General features: G+C 47.4%; 1 pseudogene; it reads left to right on the top strand.

Moving 5' to 3' along the window:
• The first annotated feature begins 1848 nt into the window (after window positions 1-1848).
• LOC127035557 (adhesion G protein-coupled receptor E3-like) overlaps window positions 1849-18784 on the top strand; it is a 161217-nt pseudogene continuing 144281 nt past the window's right edge.

The following is an 18784-nucleotide window of genomic DNA, read 5'->3' as shown; positions in this document are numbered from 1 at the left end:
GCTGGGGATTGGTCTTGCTTTGAGCTGGGGGTTGGACTAGATGACCTCCTCAGGTCCCTTCCAACCCTGATATTCTGTGATTCTATGATTACTTTCGGCAGCTCTGAAAGGTGACCTACCCTCTAGGGGACCAACCTCGCATCGTTGCCCATGAGATAGAGGACCTCTGCTGGTGATGGTTGCTCCTGGAGTGGCATTCAGCGAGAGAAATCACCAAGCAAGTGGCTCTGGAGCAATTCACCCAGACTCTCTGGCCCCGCGGTAGGGCATGGGTACTCCGACATCACCCAAAAACTTTAAGCATGGCCGTCACCTTGGTGGAGGAATTCTTGGCTGTTGAAGATCCCATTGGGCTGGGAGCCTGGGCTTTGTGTGCCACAATTACAGCGATGACCCCAGCATTGACCCAGAGACCTAGACCCAGACTAAAAAGTGCCTGCGTGCAGGCAACTCAGAGAACCACACCTGTAACCTGCCTCCCTCCTTTCATCCACAGGGCGCACCTCTTGGGGATCCTTGAGCCCAGTGGGCCTGGACTATCATCGGAGCCCACCTCCAGAAGCAGTGCCCCAGTCAGCACATTCAGACATGTGGCCCTGCTTCACATGTGGCCCTGCTTCATGTGTGGCAGATTAGGACACTTACAGCATGAATGCCCTGAGATGTATTGTAGCTTTAGCCAGGTCTGCACTGGGGAATCCTGGGCCCGCAAGCCATCCTCCCCGAAGCTGACAACACCGATGGAAGTAGACGCCAAGCCAGTCATGGCCCTCCTGGATTTGGGATGTGGTCAGATCCTTGTATGGCAGGGAGTCATCCCGAACCTGAAAAGGACCGAAGAGAGATTTGACACCAGTGTGTTCACGGAGAAATAAAAGGGCACCCCCAGGTCTGGGTACTTTTAATGACAAATGGGTTGACTGAGGAGATGATAGTAGAGTTGACCCCCACCCTTGCCTATCCCATCATTCTTGGACGGGACTGGCTGGGCTTTAATGACCTTCTCCTGACAGCTCTAGGGGAAGATGCAGTGGCAAACCAGGGCCTTGAGGCCAGCGGAGAGGGACACTGTGAACCAGAGAAAGAGAAACAGGGAAAAGAAAACCCCGATGAGTCCTGGACCCAAACCTGGCCCCCAGATCCAGTGGGGGAAGGCTCTGCGAGAACCTCCCGTCCAACTTTCCTCAAGACCAGTGGGATGACCCCACCCTTAAGCATGCCTATAACCAAGTGTCCCACATCAACAGGACTGTAGTAGACCCCAGAGAGCACTGCAGTGGCCATGGTTTGAGATTATAGCCATTCTCCTCTATCGAGTAGAGCGGGACCCCCAGAACCAGGAGGTCCGAACCTAGTACCCCACTCATCCACCAAGTTCTCCCCCTTTGAACTCTTGTATGGATGCCAACCCTGCAGGGTACTGGATCTGAGGAGAGAGGCCTGGGAGTACACCCCCTCAACTGCCCAGGGGTTTCTCCAATGTGTATTGCAACTGCGAGCCCGGCTTGACTGAGCCGGGACCCTTGCCCAAGAAAATCTTCAGGTGGCCCAAAGGATCCAGAAGCGGTGCTATAACCACTGGGCCTGAACAAAAAGCTTTGAGCCCGGGGACCGGGTACTTCTACTACTCCCATCAGAAGAGTTGAAGCTCCTAGCCTGGTGGCAAGGCCCAAAATTGTCCCTCACGCGGGGCCTGTCACCTATGAGGGTTCACCAGTCCGAGAGGAGGAAGAAGAAACAGGTGTACCATGTGAACCTCTTGAATCCTGACATGCCTGGGAAGGATTGCTAATTGCCCCCTACCCACCTGAAGCAGCCCTAGAGCCCCAAGTGCCTGAGCTGGACAAGATGGAGCCCCAGTTGGGCGACATGCTGTTGGCTGATCAATGGTAACAAGCTTAGCGCCTCCTGGAAGCCTTCCGGAAGACTTTCACCACATGCCCTGGCCAGACCACCATTGTACAGCACACGATCCAGACAACCCCTGGACAGGTGTTCCAGGAAGCGACATGCCCCCTCCTGTGGCAGATGTGAGAGATCATGGAGAAGGAGGTCAAAATGATGGTAGAATTGGAGGTTATTGAGCAGTCATGAAGCAAGTGGCACAGCCACATTGTACTAGTCCCAAACTCCAATGGGAGCCATCGCTTCTGTATCGACTTTCGGAACATAAATGCAATCTCAAAGTTTGACACCTATCCAATGCCGCGGATTGATGAGCTCCTCAACAATCTGGGAACTGCCAATTACGTCACCACTGTAGCCCACAGGATTATTTTGCTTGCTATTATATCCTACTAATCCAGCCAGCCATATCAAATAATATGTTTCTCTTTCTGAATTTATCCATTTCATTCTTGCATTTTATCAGTATTAATTCCTATGAAATTAGGATGTGTTGAGGCATATAATACGTGTTTCCTAATGAATAAGTTTTGCTGAAAGGCAAGAAGCTTACTGGTCTGTTTCCAGTAAAATGCGCTAAACAGCTAAAAGTACAATCAGTTAAGGAAAATCAGCATAACAGCTGGTAACCTTTGGCATAGATAGGAATGGTCCCTGAACTTTGGGGAACCAAAGGGAGGAACTATACACAACACTAAGCAGGTGTATCTAGCATCTGCAACTGGTTGGTAACTGCAGGGTATACCACAAAGCTGGTGTTGTTAGTAGCTATTGGTGTGGTTCTCTCCCCTTGTTTGATGATGATAACAGTCGGCTGCATGTATGTTCCCTCTGTGTGCTGCCCCAGCTCTGCGCAGATCGCTGACACAGCAGGCCCCCAGAGAACCGCCAGAGACCACAGACTGTAGTAGGGTACGAAGGAACCCAAGCCAGATTTATTGTCAAAAGAAGCACAGTAATAGTTTCCGGTAGACTCTACAAGACATACTACAAATTTGTGCCCCCTGGCAATGGACCGGCTCAGTCAGTGGCAGGACTTTCCACTGCCCTCTAGGCCAGACAAAGATGTGCACTCCGGGACCTAATTTTATACAGTTACAGGACAGATTACTCAACTCTACTGATGTATTGAGCTACAGCCCCTTGGCTCATTGGGGGCTGTCTCCCTCATTGATCATGTAGATTCAATCAAATCTACCCATCACATTGTCCTTTTGACCCTCTCTTTAATACGCACCTGCCTGTTCCTTGTTCTCTCTGTGAAGTGTTCTGATGCCATCTTGGCACAAGTTCCTCAAGACTCTTCTCCCAATATAGAACTCTCTGAGTTCTCAGACCCTGTAGTCTGAATTGGACAAGAACCTACAAATCTTCTGGTCGGATGCGATCAGTGGTGAGCCATAACAATTAACCCATAAAATTCAGGTCAACACTACACTTGAAATCACAAAAGTGTATTCGCAGATGTGCCTGGACCTCCGTTCCAGAGAGAAGACGATGTTCACCACTGTGATGGGGCTGTATCAGTTTGTGCGGATGCCCTTTGGCCTCCATTGGGCCCCAGCTCCTTTCAGCACATGAGGAAATGTCAGATTGGATGGCAGGAAACTACCTACCTGAGATATACTCTACGGCAAACCTCATATGGCCTCTCATAGGGAAAGTCCAACACCTGCAGGTCTGCCCACTGCCAACTACAAAGCGGCAGGAATGGCAGTTTTGGGGCATAGCAGGATACTATCGATGAATCATCCCCAAGTTCGCATCCATCGCGGCTTCCCTCACAGCTCTTTTAACTAAGGACATCCCACTTCTAGTACAATGGTCGGTGGAATCTGAACAGGAATTCCAAACCCTCAAGGAGAACCTGTGTCAGGAACCTGTACTATTCAGCCCTGATTTTCACAAAGAGTTCCTGGTCCAGACAGATGTTTCAGAGGTGGGACTAGGAGTGTTCTTACCCCAGGAGGTGGATAGGGAGGAGCACTCTGTTCTCTAAATTAGCCGGAAGCTCTTCCCCCGAGAATGCCACTATGCAGTTATAAAAAGGGAGGCCCTTGCCATCAAATGGGCGATTGAGGCCCTTAGACACTACCTTTTCGGGGAAACCCTTCATTCTGATAACCGATCATGAGCCCTTAAGGTGGTTGGGCACCATGAAAACCGCCAACACTCAGTTGATGAGATGGTACCTCACCTTGCGTATGTCTTCACTATCTGACACCGCATGGAGAAATAGAATGCTAATGTGGACTTTCTGTCTCACCTAGGGGAAAGCCAAGAGCCCAGTCCTGAAGATCTGGAGCCGGACTTAAGGTCAGAGTGTGTACTGAGGTGGGGTGACCCAAGTGGGAGGGCCCCTGCACTGAGCCCCTCAGGAAGTGGGTGAGAAACACAGGAAGTATAAAAGGCAGCTGAGAAAGCTCAGTAGGGAGGCAACCTCTGGAGAGACCCCAGACGCCTCTTGTGGCCTCCCAAGCTGGGAAGTGGTGGAGGGTGCCGAGGAAGCAGAGGACTGGCCTGGGCCACTGGGCCCACTAGCTAATTCAGACCTGGAGGAAGTAGACAACTGGCCCAGACTGCCCAAACCACTGTCAGACCTGACCCCGGAGGGAAAGGACGACTGGTCCAGACCACCGACGGACCAGATCCCCGAGAACTTGCTCATGGACCTGGAAACCACCTTCAGCCTCGATCCATTCTCACACCAAGAAGGGGAGAGTGGAAGTGGCCCAGGGGTAGTAGACCCCTGTCTGGCCGCAACTCTGACAGAGGGTGAGTCAGCGTGTTGTGGCGTGGATCCCCAGTGACCCAGTGACAAAGCACTTTGTCACTGCTAGGGTAGTGGAGTGGTGGGCCTGCGTCCCCCTGCAACCCCAACCCAGGGGTGGCAGTCTCCACTTCCTCAGGCCAGAAGCCTGAGCCTTAGACTCTTTGTTGCCCCGCATTGATCCAGGGTCTGGGCTAATTGACTGTTTCCCCACAGTGTCCGACATATCAGTGACATACTGAGGTGGGGTAGCCTCCATAGGACACGGAGTGGGAGGGCCCTTCTGCACTGAGCCACTACTGTGCCTTTCAACATGAAACATAGCTAACCAGCTTAAGACCCAGGTCTTGGCTCTTCCCAGGAACCTCTTAGTGCTTGTTGGCTGGTTCTACACCAGCCCTGGTGGACTCTGGTACAGTCTGGGGTCTGCCAACTGGTAATGGTCCCCATGCCTGCCCCGCCCGCTATGCTGGAGCTGGAGGGGAGGCTGAAAGAACTAGATACATTGGCCCTACACCTATGAAGGACTCCCCACCCCAGGGGACATGTGGTCAGTGTTCATATAAAGGGAGTGAAGTGGGTCAGCGGATCAGGAGTATGGTAAATATCACTCTTGAGTGTGCCATTCTCTGTTCACTTTCACTGGCTGTTCCTGGTGCATAGAAACCTGATGGATGGAGGCCAGTGTGACAGGTTGGGTCACAGAGACTCCCTTGGGACTGTCACCTACCTCTAAGCCTGTTTTCTCTGTCAGTTTAGGCCTCCAGCACCCTGCCTTGTTGAGCCAGACATGCAAGCCTCCTGCAACACAGACCCAGGGTCTGAACCATGCCCCCAAAGCTGCAGACTTAACTGAAAATGGCTTAAAAAGTGCTCCTGTCTCCAGCACACAGACACCCAGCTCCCAATCGGATCCAAAACACAAATGAATCTGTTTTACTCTGTATAAAGGTTATACAGGGCAAACTCATACATTGTTCACCCTCTATAACACTGATAGAGGGATATGCACAGCTGTTTACTCCTCCAGGTATTAATTACTTACTCTGGGATAATTAATAAACAAAAGTGATTTTATTAAGTATAAAAAGTAAGATTTAAGTGGTTTCAAGTAATAACAGACAGAACAAAGTAAGTTACCAAGCAAAATAAAACAAAGCACACAAGTCTAAGCCTAATACGTTTAAGAAACTGAATACAGGTAAATCTCACCCTCAGCAATGATCCAATAAGCTTCTCTCACAGACTAGATTCCTTCTTAGTCTTGGCCCAATCCTTTCCCCGGTACAGACTTTGTTAGTTCCAGCAGGCATCTTAGGTGGAAAGCCAGGGATTCCACATGACTGGGACCCCTTCGTTCTGTTCCACCCCCTTTTATAGCTTTGGCACAAGGCGGGAATCCTTTGTCTCTCTCTGGATTCCCAACGCTCCTTCTAAATGGAAAAGCACCAGGTTTAAGATGGATTCCAGTATCATGTGACATGTTCACATGTCCTGTGAAACTCCTAGTCTCAATTCTTCCAAGACTGGTCCGCATGTATGCGGGTAAACAGAGCCATCTACAGTCAATTGTTCTAGTTAATGAGAGCCATCAAGATTCCAAGTCATTATTAACGGCCCACACTTTGCATAATTACAATAGGACTTCAGAATTAGACTTCATATTTCTAGTTTCAGATACAAAAATGATACATTCATACAAACAGGATGAACACACTCAGCAGATTATAAGCTTTGTAATAATACCTTACAAGAGACCTTTTGCATAAAGCATATTCCAGTTACATCATATTCATACTCATAAGCATATTTTCATAACATATAGAGTGCAATGTCACACCCTCCTCCTGAACTTACTGCTGGAGTCTGACTCTGTCCATGGTGGAGGCAGTACATGTAAAATCCCTGTTTGTCTCTGGTCACACCCCCTTCCAGTACCGTAGAATCATAGATTATTAGAGTTGGAAGGGACTTCAAGTCCAACCCCCTGCTCAAAGCAGGACCAATCCTCAAATCCCTAAGTGGCCCCCTCAAGGATTGAATTTACAACCCTAGGTTTAGCAGGCTAATGCTCAAACCACTGAGCTAGTCCTCCCTGATATTTAAGCCTTATGATGTCATTCATAGGGGTCCTAGCAAAGTTCTGGGTTCCTAGTCCCTGAGTGCCTGAAAACATGATGGGGTGCAATATTGCTAACACTATGCGCACATAACTGGGGCCTTGGTCTTGTGACTCAAACTTCCCCTGATGAAGTCTAAGCAGATCTGAGAAGACAGAATCAGGACCCAAGGATCTTTTACACAACTTCATGTCCTCTTTGACAAGTTGGGATTCCCTTGGGGAACAAAAGATAATTAGGATGACATTGAAGGAGGTCCATCATCGGTACTTAGCTATACAAATTAACATAAGGCCATTTGGTTTTTCCTTCACCATTCACAGTACATTTCACAGAGAGATGAATACCGAGATATCCCATGTTTATAAATCATTTAAATGATATCAGAATACAGCACAGACAGAGACTGTTGATTACAATGTGAACCCTAGTCATACATATGTAAACACACAAAAACACAAACATTATCTCCCTACATGTCTTTTGGGGGTTATTCCTTTTGCAGGATGTTTAACCCTTTCTAGCCATGTGTCACACCCTCAATGTGAGACGGCGAAATTAGAGCTCCTGGATACACCTTTGGGACCTTCCAACATTGATATGAGCTGTGTTTACACTGAATTCTTTGTGAGGCCAAATTATTGATTCCTGCTTTGGCCCAAGTTAAAAACTTATCCATAATTTGTGAAACACTTCAGTGATTCTAGGGTTTGGTCTATGTGTTAAGTTAACATAGCCATTAATGTTCTTCAGAAAGCACTTACTCTGGTATTCAGCCAAGAAGGCTATGAGGAGTTGTACCTCAGTTTCCTTTTTTGCACAGCAGTTCAAGCATGTAGTGGTTTTTCTGCTGTGTACTGTTTCAAGATTAGATACAGGCACTGACTGTGAAATATCAGTATCACCAGGTCTTTTAACATAGTGTGTGTTGTTATGTAATGAAACAGTATAACCATGAAGGCTTTTACAACATAATGAGTTTATATGTATCACCCCCAACATATTCAAGGGCTTTTCCAAAACTATATGCATGTTGTACATTTTTACAGTTCTTGGTGTCAGCGCCACAGTCACAAAAGTTAATATTAGCATTAACATTAACATCAAATTTTTGTTATGCCATACCTTTGGCTCACTATCATTGGGGTTTTGGCATTTTAGGGTTAACCTGTGGCTTTCTTTAGCATGATAAACTTTTCCCCTTTTTCCCTGTTCCAGTGGGTCAAAATCTGAGCTCTATTGCTTAACAGAATCCATTGGCCGGCTGAGTGTGTCCTTTTTGCTAATAGATCCAGGCAAGTCTTTCTCCCGCCAGTCAGTCAGGTAATTTGCATCAACACAAACACTAGCTTTTCAAGGCTGGACCCTCATTCTTCCCTTAAGCAGGATTCCGTTCTTTTCCTCCCCACCTTTTTCCTAGATAATTGAAAACTGACACTTCCTGCTCACAGAAATTCCTTTGCTGGCTAGGTGTGTTCAGCAACTGCAGCCCCTCTGTGCTATGAACATCTACAGAGACTCCCTGCTGCATGCTTGCTTGTGAATCTACCACCACCAGCAACTTAGAGACTGGACTCTGTTTTAAAGAGACACCAAACAAATTCAAAGTGTCTAAGAGTGAGAGTTTGCCTGCTCTGCCCTGCATCCTTGTGAGTTCCGTCATAAGATTGTTCTGCTCTGAAAAACCAGTAACCTACATCTTTCCTCAGGACCTGAGTCACAGACTGCTTACTCAAAGAATCAATATGGAGACATTCCTGTCCCAACAACACTGTCTTCCCAACAAGCTGTTCAAGCACAGCCAGTTGGTCATAGGGCTGTTAAAATTCCCTGACCATTTTTATTCCATCTAAAACCTTCGCAAAGCTAACCACACAGAGCCTTTCCAAAGCAAAGTCAGTGGGTCTATACACCTCAGACAGACTCTGGCAGTTAGGAACTGAAACAAGTCTCCCAAACAAACTGTTGCTTTCTCTATACAGTGATTCACCCTCAGTTAACTCAATCAAATCACTTCCACACTCATCACTTGCAGAAAACTGCTTGCAAAAACTACCCTGAAGATTTTTCTCTTCAGGAATCTTTCTAAGAAACCACACATTTTTAATAGAAATTCTGCCCTTACCCTTTTCCCCTAGGGCTTGCTCTAAAGAAACATTTTCCTTGGCAACAACAGACTCTTTCTAGGTCTCACTTAAATCCAGAATCATCTCTGACCCATCATGAGGATTTTTACATAACCCCTTTTCAGGCAAGCTGAGAGACTTACTAGATAAAAGGTTAGAAGCACTTTCTCTCCCTTTGCCAACACAAGCTCAGGAATCATTTCCTACTTGTTACAAGTTTCCACACTGTTAGTGTCTAACACAATTAAATTACCTTCATGCTCTCCTTGTGCTCTGGCTATGATATCAACCTGGTTAGAGTTGTCATATCTTCACCCAGCAACACACTAGCAACAGGCAAAATAGAAGCACCAGAATTGCTTGGTCTCTGGGAGCTATTTCTGGCATTAACAGGATGCAGACTAGTTACAATGTCTCCATCCCTAGCCGACACAAATTCAGGACCACTTCCTTTCTGGGCTTTAGTTGTATCCAGAATCAACGCTGGGTCAACTGATAAATTGTCAGCCGTCATAGGCTGACAGGCTTCTTCTGTCTGCTTTACAGGCAGAAAAGACCTGAAGAAACATTCCTCTTTAACAGACAAACAGCTTGGGATATCCTTTTCTTTGTCCCAGCACACATGGCTATTCACAGAAAATTGCTTGGAGATTGGGGGATCTCCCTTCAAGGGCAAGTCATTACCCCTAACAGACAAAGGCACATTTCCGTCACTATCACAATTCTCCACACTGGTAACAGGTAAGGTATTGGGATACTCATGTTCCACTAACCTTGCCAACAACCCACCACTCACCAAGAATGTACCCCTTCCTTCTCAGGTAGGGCTTTAACCTCATTGCCAAATTTAATTTGCTCTAGAGAAACATCTTCCTGAGTCTTATCTAATGCCAGATTTACTTCTGAGATACCAGCCAGACACTCAGAAATTTCTTCCTTATAATGCACTGCTTCTTTGTGCAGATAAACAGCCAACTTCCTCAGACAAACATTTGGAGAAACTCTCCACAGGCCAATCCTTGCCCCTAGTAGACACAGGTTCAGGACTATTTCTTTCCTGTGACTGATTTATGTCATCAACTTGACCAAACAACATTTTAATATCATCCCCAATCAAAAGATCCTTAGGCAATAACTTCCTTACATCAGCTATAACTTCATGTTTAACACCATTCCATTCAAGAGGGATTCTGGCTAAAGGCACACGTACAGTAAACTCATAGAGGATCACAATATTCACACTTTGATTTGGTAAATAATCTTCCTCTTTGACAAAATCTGTTTTAACAAGAGTAATGTTAGAAACTGTAATTTGCCCTAAACCATTGACTTTTACATTCTCTGGACAAGTTATGGGGTTACCTTCACCAGAGCTCACAGTAAAAGTATTTACATAAAAGGTGGAAATGTTGGGGTAAATTTGGTTACACACAGACAACTGCTTAGAGTCAAACAACATAGCAACATTGTTACAAACTGGATAGATACTATCCCCATCTTTGTTGTTGAAAAGAACTGTTTTTTCGGTATGATACAGTTCCTGTTGTTCCTTTATTCTCTTGAGTTGGAGCTTCAGTCTGTCCACTTTTGCCTTAGCTTCTGGTTCCTGCAATCGAATATCTGCCATTTTTTGTTCACGTTCAAAACCAAGGCATTGTTTTTCAGCAGCTTCTCCTTCGATATCAGCTATTTTTGCTTTTATTCAAGTTCTAGCTGCTGGATTCTCACTGCAAGCATTTTCCCTGGGTCTACTTCCTTATCACTGTGAATTAACAGATTTTTCAGTTCCTCCTTTGGAGCCTTTTGCTTAAAATACAACCCTCTCTGTAAGCAAAATTCTTCCAGGCTTTTTCTGTCAGGATCTTGATCATGGGTCACTCACTGTAACTGATTGTTAACCCTTAAACTCTCCAATATCAAAATTAAATTTTGACAAGTGTGTGGTTCTGATCCAAAAACCCAGTTAACCTGTGGCAATGTGTGTCCAAGCACAACTATGCCACTGTGATGGGTTCAGTCTCAGAGACCCCCCTTGGGACTACCACCTGATGTGCTGAGACTACCTCTAAACCCATTTTCTCTGTCAGTTTCGGCCTACAGAACCCTGTCTTGTTCAGCCAGACATGCAAGCCTCCTGCAACACAGACCCAGGGTCTGAACCATGCCCCCAAAGCTGCAGACTTAACTGAAAACAGCTTAAAAAGTGCTCCTGTCTCCAGGACACAGACACCAAGCTCCCAATCAGATCCAAACCACAAATAAATCCATTTTACTCTGTATAAAGCTTATACAGAGTAAACACATGAATTGTCTGCCTTCTATAACACTGATAGAGGAATATGCGCAGCTGTTTACTCCCTCAGGTATTAATTACTTACTCTAGGATAATTAATAAATAAAAGTGATTTTATTAAGTATAAAAAGTAGAATTTAAGTGGTTTCAAGTAATAACAGACAGAATAAAGTAAGTTACCAAGCAAAATAAAACAAAGCACACAAGTCTAAGCCTAATACATTTAAGAAACTGAATACAGGTAAATCTCACCCTCAGCAATGATCCAATAAGCTTCTCTCACAGACTAGATTCCTTCTTAGTCTTGGCCCAGTCCTTTCCCCTGGTACAGACCTTGTTAGTTCCAGCAGGCATCTTAGGTGGAAAGCCAGGGATTCCACATGACTGGGACCCCTTCGTTCTGTTCCACCCACTTTTATAGCTTTGGCAAAAGGTGGGAATCCTTTGTCTCTGGAGGCTTGTAGGTAAACAGAGCCATCTACAGTCAATCGTTCTAGTTATTGGGAGCCATCAAGATTCCAAGTCATTATTAACGGCCCACACTTTGCATAATTACAATAGGACTTCAGAATTAGACATTATATTTCTAGATTTAGATACAAGAATGATACAGTCATACAAATAGGATGAACACACTCAGTAGATTATAAGTTTTGTAATGATACCTTACAAGAGACCTTTTGCATAAAGCATAGTCCAGTTACATTATATATTTAAGGTCAGGCTTGACAAAGCCCTGGCTGGGATGATTTAGTTGGGAATTGCTCCTGCTTTGAGCAGGGGGTTGGACTAGATGCCCTCCTGAGGTCCCTTCCAACCCTGATATTCTAGGATTCTATGATTCACACTCATAAGCATATTTTCATAAACATATAGAGTGCAACATCACAGCCAGCTGTGCACAAAAGTCATTGGTTCATTGGGGCCTGGGTGCACAAAACCTGACTGACGGGGTGGAGAGGGAGGCAAGTGCACACAAGCCTGATTTTGAGAACCAGGGGCATATAGCCTCTTCTCTTGCCAGAGCTACCATTCTGCCGGAGCATCTCTTGTAGAAGAGAAGAGTTCAAGTGCAGCTGCTGCATAAAATATTCTCCGCCAGCAGCTGCACTTCTGTCCCAAATTTTCTCCCTAACTGGGACCTGCAGTTAAGCATGATCAACACTTTGAAAATGAATTAATTTCTCCCACCATCCCAGACAGGGTGCTCAGGCTCAAGGCCAGCAGCCCCCATGTATTTGTAGGGATATGCCTTAAATTCCTTTCGTCACCTTGTGAAACGCTCTAAGCAGCTGAAGGGAGGCAGAAGCCCAGGGTCATGTGAGGGACCAAAGGAACAGGAGCAGGGAAAGGGAGACAGGGGCGTGTAAATGGAGGGAGAGAAAGACAGGATGACAGGGGGAGGAAGGGAGAGGGGTTTTGCAGCAGGCACTTACTAGGCTATTGGCAGCACAGGACTGGCATGCAGACAGAGGGCAGCCTTCACGGTTGGGAAGATAAGGGGATTTTCCCCACAATGTGATCTGATGTAAAAGCTCTAATGTCTGCGCCTCTCTTTCCATTGCTTCAAGTGCCCATCTTAAACTGCAGCCCTGAGTTTGCGGGACTCATAGAGAGGTACAGGAACTTCTCTCTGCAGGTGCCTTTGAACTGATCATTCATTTGTTGTGTGTTTTGTTCAGTGTTTCTGCCAACACTATGGAAACATCTAGACTAAAAGCTTTAGTATTTGTATTATGGTAGTGCCTAGAAACACCAGCCAAGATGACCTCCCCATTGTGCCAGGTCTTTCCAAAGACTGAGTCACAGACACTTCTTGTCCTTGAGCACTTGCAAACCAAACAGAGGAAGGTGCCTTGCTCAAGAGGAAACTGAGGTGCAAAGACATTACATGATCTGCCCAGGGGAACCCAGAGTCAACAGTAGAGCCAGGAGCTGGACGCAGATTCCCTGAGTCCCCATCCTGTGCCTTAGCCACAAAGCCATTGTCCTTCAGCATGGGCCAGACCCAACATCAGAAACTTAAGAGTTAAAAAAGGAACCTCACAAAACTGTTGCAATTATTTAAAAAAAAAAGAAGGAAGCACCAGAAACCCAGGAAATTCAGAACTACTGCTAAACTAAAAGAAAACCTACTTGGCTGAAATGCCAGAAATGCACAGTTCATGCACCAACAACTTTAACAGGGAGATCAGCAGCAGCAGACTTTACTCTTTCATGAATTCAATTGCAGAGATTTTACATTCATGTGCAGAGATGGGAGTGCGGTGTTATCATTGCAGGTGAGAGGGTCTGCCCTGGATGTGCTCCAGAGCTAATTGGGTGCATCCCACAGCCCTTTGCTCATGTAGGGGTCTCACAGTAGAGGGATGTGTAGCTAGATACTCTTTAGAAAATATCTATGCCGTCTATTGGGTATGTGTGCTTGCGTGCTCTAGTGGGGAGTGCATATTTGGGTGCAGCAGCTTGAGCTGGGAAAGGCCAGTCTGACCCCAAATGTCCCTAAGTGACGTCAATGTCCCCAAACAGGATGTGGCACCAGAGCCCCAAGACTCCTCACTCACAAGGTGAGTCTTTCCCATCACTAGGAAGAAATTCTCCCTTTCGACTCCCTCCTGAACAGCAGCTGTCTCCAGGCCGGTGCCAGCGAGGGAGAGGTGGCAACAGCTGTGACGCTTTGGCTGCAGGCCATGAAACTGGCCATGCTGGCCAATGCACTCCAGTCTCCAGAGACGAAGACTCAGAACGGGAGGACAGGATTTATAGGTGAAGGGGCTGTGTGGCTCTCAGGTGCTATGGGATAGAAGATTATACAGTGCATTCAGTACAGACACAGAACAGCACCTCCCCCTGCCCCTGCTCCAAACATCACTCCACCAGCTGGGTGAGTGCAGAGGGGATACAGAACCCCTAAGGAGACACAGCCAGAGTTTGGGGAGGGGATACAGGGAGACAGATGGATTCCCAGGGAAGTGGTTTCACAGTAGGAAGCTCTGTCACTTCCCACCTCCCAGGTAGTGAGACTCAGCTCATCACAGAGAACTGAAGTGCAGGCAGCGAGGCCATCAGGCTGAGAGCTCAGGAGGAGACGATGGACATTCACTGTGATACAGTCACCATAGCAACTGCACAAGCTACCATCTTGGGGCTGGAGATGCCCCGGTACCAAACTGCAGCACAGAGCGATTCCCAGGCACCAAACCCCAGTCCTGGTTCTATCTTTGCTCTGTCCCCATGGATCTCCAGGCCAGGACCCTCGTCTCTGGCTCCAGCACTAGTGCGGACCTTGCTAACTGAGCCAGTGGTTCTCAGGCTGTCGTCCATGGGACTGTGCAGATATCTTCATTTCTGGTTGTCTCACAGAGGTGGGGGCTCAGAGGGGAGATGGCTCAGCAGAGGGCCTCTGTGGTATAAAGTGGGCCCAGAGAATGGAAACGGGAGGGAATTCTTAGCCCAGCTAAACCCCAGGCTGGAAATGAGCATCTCCCCAGGTGGAACCAGAATAACATTTCCCCTCAACTCCCACTTTCAGGCTGATACGACCTAACTGAGAGTTTGTCTCCATGGCAAGATACTGCTCTGCAAGCCAGGTTGTGAATCTCTAGCGCGCCAGCCTGTGGCTCAGTAAAATCCCCTGAGTGTTGCTGCAGTTCAGTGCGCTACTGCAGTGCCCAGAAGGGATGTTATTGCACAGCAAGCTGGTGCACCATAGATTCTCCACATCGCTTGCAGCACAGTAACTTGCAGTGTAGACAAGTCCTGATACTGCTCCTGAATCCTCCAGCACCAGGGAAAGCTCCTCCCTGGCCAACTCCTCTGCTTGTCTTCACTGAGAAAAGTTATGTCTTCACCTCAGCTTTCTGCAGCTTAATGTTTCCAAGATGGAATGTTTCCCTCGCCTCAGAGGGGGGAGGTAGCCTGGTCTAGTGGTTAACCAGTTCGATACCCAATTCTGCCACAGTCTCGCTGGTCATTGGGTGTCTCTCAGAGTTTAAGCCCAGAAGGAACCATTCGATCATCTGGTCTGACCTTCTGTATAGAACAGGCCTTGTGTATAGAGCTCAATAACTTGTGCTTGTCTAAATTGCCTGGTGCCTTCCAGAAGGGCAGTCGGTCCGGATCTGAAGACAGCATGGGCTGGAGAATCCACTGCTTCCCTTGGGAGTTTGTTCCAATGGTTAATCGCTCTTCAAAAAGATCTCACAAAACTAAGTGATTGGGCAACAAAATGGCAAATGAAATTAATGTTGATAAATGTAAAGTAATGCACACTGGAAAAATAACTCCAACTATACATACAATATGATGGGGGCTAATTTAGCTACAACGAGTCAGGAAAAAGATCTTGGTGTCATCATGGATAGTTCTCTGAAGATGTCCACGCAGTGCGCAGAGGCGGTCAAAAAAGCATACAAGATGTTAGGAATAATTAAAAAGGGGATAGAGAATAAGACTGAGAATATATTATTGCCCTTATATAAATCCATGGTACGCCCACATCTCAAATACTGCGTACAGATGTGGTCTTCTCATCTCAAAAAAGATATTGTAGTACTAGAAAAGGTTCAGAAAAGGGCAACTAAAATGATTAGGGGTTTGGAGAGGGTCCCATACGAGGAAAGATTAAAGAGGCTAGGCCTCTTCAGCTTGGAAAAGAGGAGACTAAGGGGGGATATGATAGAGGTATATAAAATCATGAGTGATGTGGAGAAAGTGGATGAGGAAAAGTTATTTACTTATTCCCATTTTACAAGAAATAGGGGTCACCAAATGAAACTAATGGTAGCAGGTTTAAAACAAATAAAAGGAAGTTCTTCTTCACATAGCACACAGTCAACTTGTGGAACTCCTTACCTGAGGAGGTTGTGAAGGCTGGGACTATAACTATGTTTAAAAGGGAACTGGATAAATTCATGGTGGCTAAGTCCATAAACGGCTATTACCCAGGAAGGGTAAAAATTGTGTCCCTAGCCTCTGTTCATCAGAGGATGGAGATGGATGGCGGGAGAGAGATCACTTGATCATTGCCTGTTAGCTTCACTCCCTCTGGGGCACCTGGCAGTGGCCACTGTTGGTAGGCAGATACTGGGCTAGATGGACCTTTGGTCTGACCCAGTATGGCCGTTCTTATGTTCTTATACTCTCGCTGTGGTCTCTTATTTCCAGTTTCATTTTGTCTGACTTCAACCTCCAGATGTTGGTTCTTGTTCTGCCCCCCAAAGAGACATGAACAGACTTCTCTCGCTTGACCTGTTCAGGGACCCCAAACTCCAGCTACATGAAGACAAACAAACAACACCGAACAACTCGCTGTGTCCCTCTAGCTCCAACCATAGGCTCTGCAGCTGTGCTCTCTGATATTCCCCTGTTTGCTGCACCTGGCTGGCTCTTTCTTCACCTTCATTGTCTCAGTCTCCAGAATGAGGTATCTCCTGTTCCACGTCTGTTGCTTGTATTACTTATTCCACCCTGGACTCCATCATTAACGAGACATTTCTCAGTGAGGGAAATCAACCAGCTGGTGAGAAGCTGAGGAATGTTCGAGTGGTGCGTGGCGCCATTGGAGATGGGAGATGCATTCACCTCTCCAGACCTGTAAACTTGACCCTGCACCATATAGAAGTGTGTGGAGATCCCCTCACTTTGCTTCCTTTCTGGGGCTCCCCTACTGAGCATTTGGATTGTGTTGCCTTTCTGGGCTCCCACTGGGTCTGAGAAGCGGAGAGACCTCCTTATTCCTGATGCACTGGGGCTGTTTTAGTGGGGGAGGTTACGAGGGTTTGCACTGTGTCACACTGGGTTATGATTCATTGTGGAAAGTGCTCTGGGGTAACAGCTCTGCCTGGCTCACCCCTGATCCAGACTAATGAGAAAGCAGCTTCCTATGGCTCATGGGGTTCAGGGAATCAGCATGAAACAGTGCTTTCTTTGATACAGAAATGAGCTGGGGGGGGGCAGTTGTACTACTGCCATCTACTGGATGGAACGAGAATGGCTCAGCCGTGTTCCACATGCCCTTAGCTAACAAATAGTCTCAGGAATCAGGGCCTTTGCTTTTGGAGCTCTGGGATCTGAGTTCTCTCTCCACGATCATCATAAAATGACCCATGGGCACTGGGTGCTGTTTGGGGAGAGACATGTGGCACTACGTGGCTTTGAGTTTGTTACTGTGTGGGATATAGACCCACAAAAACATAAAAAAGCATTGTCTCAGTGATCTTGTGAGGATGATGATGGTGCTATTGTGTTTTCAGGCAAAGACCAGCCAAGGAAGAGGCTTTCTGCATCCACTGGAAATTCATCTCTGGAAAGGCACCTGGTTTCCAGATGGCTGCACTGCTCTGCACACAAACAGCACTCACACCACCTGCAGCTGTGACCGTCTCTCCAGCTTCGCTCTCCTTATGAGTCCCACCGCAGTGGAGGTATCTCACTCTCAGACTCAGCTCAGAAGGCTGGACCCTGAGCCTCTGGTGGCTTTGCTGGGGTAAAGTTTGAATAGGAACCTCAGGATCTCAGGGCCAAGGGGGGCTGGGCTGGGCTCACTGGTGATCCTCCCTTTGCTGTGTTACAGGAGAGTTCCCCACTGACCATTGTCACCTACATGGGACTGACTCTCTCCCTGCCGTGCGTCTTCCTCCCCATCCTCACCTTCCTCCTGTGCTGCTCCATTCACACCGTCAGCACCTCCCTCCACCTGCAGCTCTGCCTCTGCTTCTTCCTGGCCGACCTGCTCTTCCTCACCACGGTAACCTGCACACACAGTCGGGTACGGCCTGATTCTCCCCTGCTCTGTTCCTCTACTCACAGCAGGGCTGGGATGTGTGGCTTTGAACCCCTTGTGCTCCCTGGATTCTGGGCTGTGCAGACACAGGGGAGGTTCCTGGGGGTGGGGGACTGGGCACAGTGGCCTCAGTCTCCTCATCCCCAGGAGTTTGGCCAGCTCCATCCCTGTGTCACAGGAGAAGAATAAGGAGACGAAGTGACTTGCCCACTATCACCCAGGGAATCTGTTGCACGGCAGGGAACAGAACCTGGCTCCCCTGAGCCCTGCTCCCCTGCTCTAACCACTACTCTCTGCTCCCTTCCTGCATCTGGGTCACGGAGCGCTACAACTGGAGAGCTCTGCTAACAAGAATCCCCGTGTGGCCCAGGCAGATATCCCCCATGTGCAGCATTTCCCTTCCTCGCTACAGTATCCCTGGGCTCTCTGTCTCCTCCGGGTGGTGTGTGCTGTCATTGCTGGCCCCCTACACTACCTCTTCCTGGCCTGCTTCAGCTGGATGTTCCTGGAGGGGCTGCACCTCTTCCTCACCGTCAGGAACCTGACGGTCGTGAATTACACCAGCGCCAGCCGGTTCAAGAAGAGATTCATGTACCCAGTCGGCTATGGATTCCCAGCCCTGGCACTGGCTATTTCTGCAGCATTCAACCCAGATGGCTACAGAACTCCCCAAGAGTAAGTGCAGACCCTTCGCCCTCCACACTGACACTAAGCTGCCCTGAGCACTGTAGTTGAGTTGCCCACCTGCCATATATCTACAGACCTCACCCCACTAATGATTCCAGC

Source organism: Gopherus flavomarginatus, chromosome 16 (assembly GCF_025201925.1).
Source record: "Gopherus flavomarginatus isolate rGopFla2 chromosome 16, rGopFla2.mat.asm, whole genome shotgun sequence".
NCBI lineage: Eukaryota > Metazoa > Chordata > Testudines > Testudinidae > Gopherus > Gopherus flavomarginatus.
The sequence above is the reverse complement of the archived record's forward strand: the minus strand, read 5'-3'. Positions and strand labels throughout refer to the sequence as shown.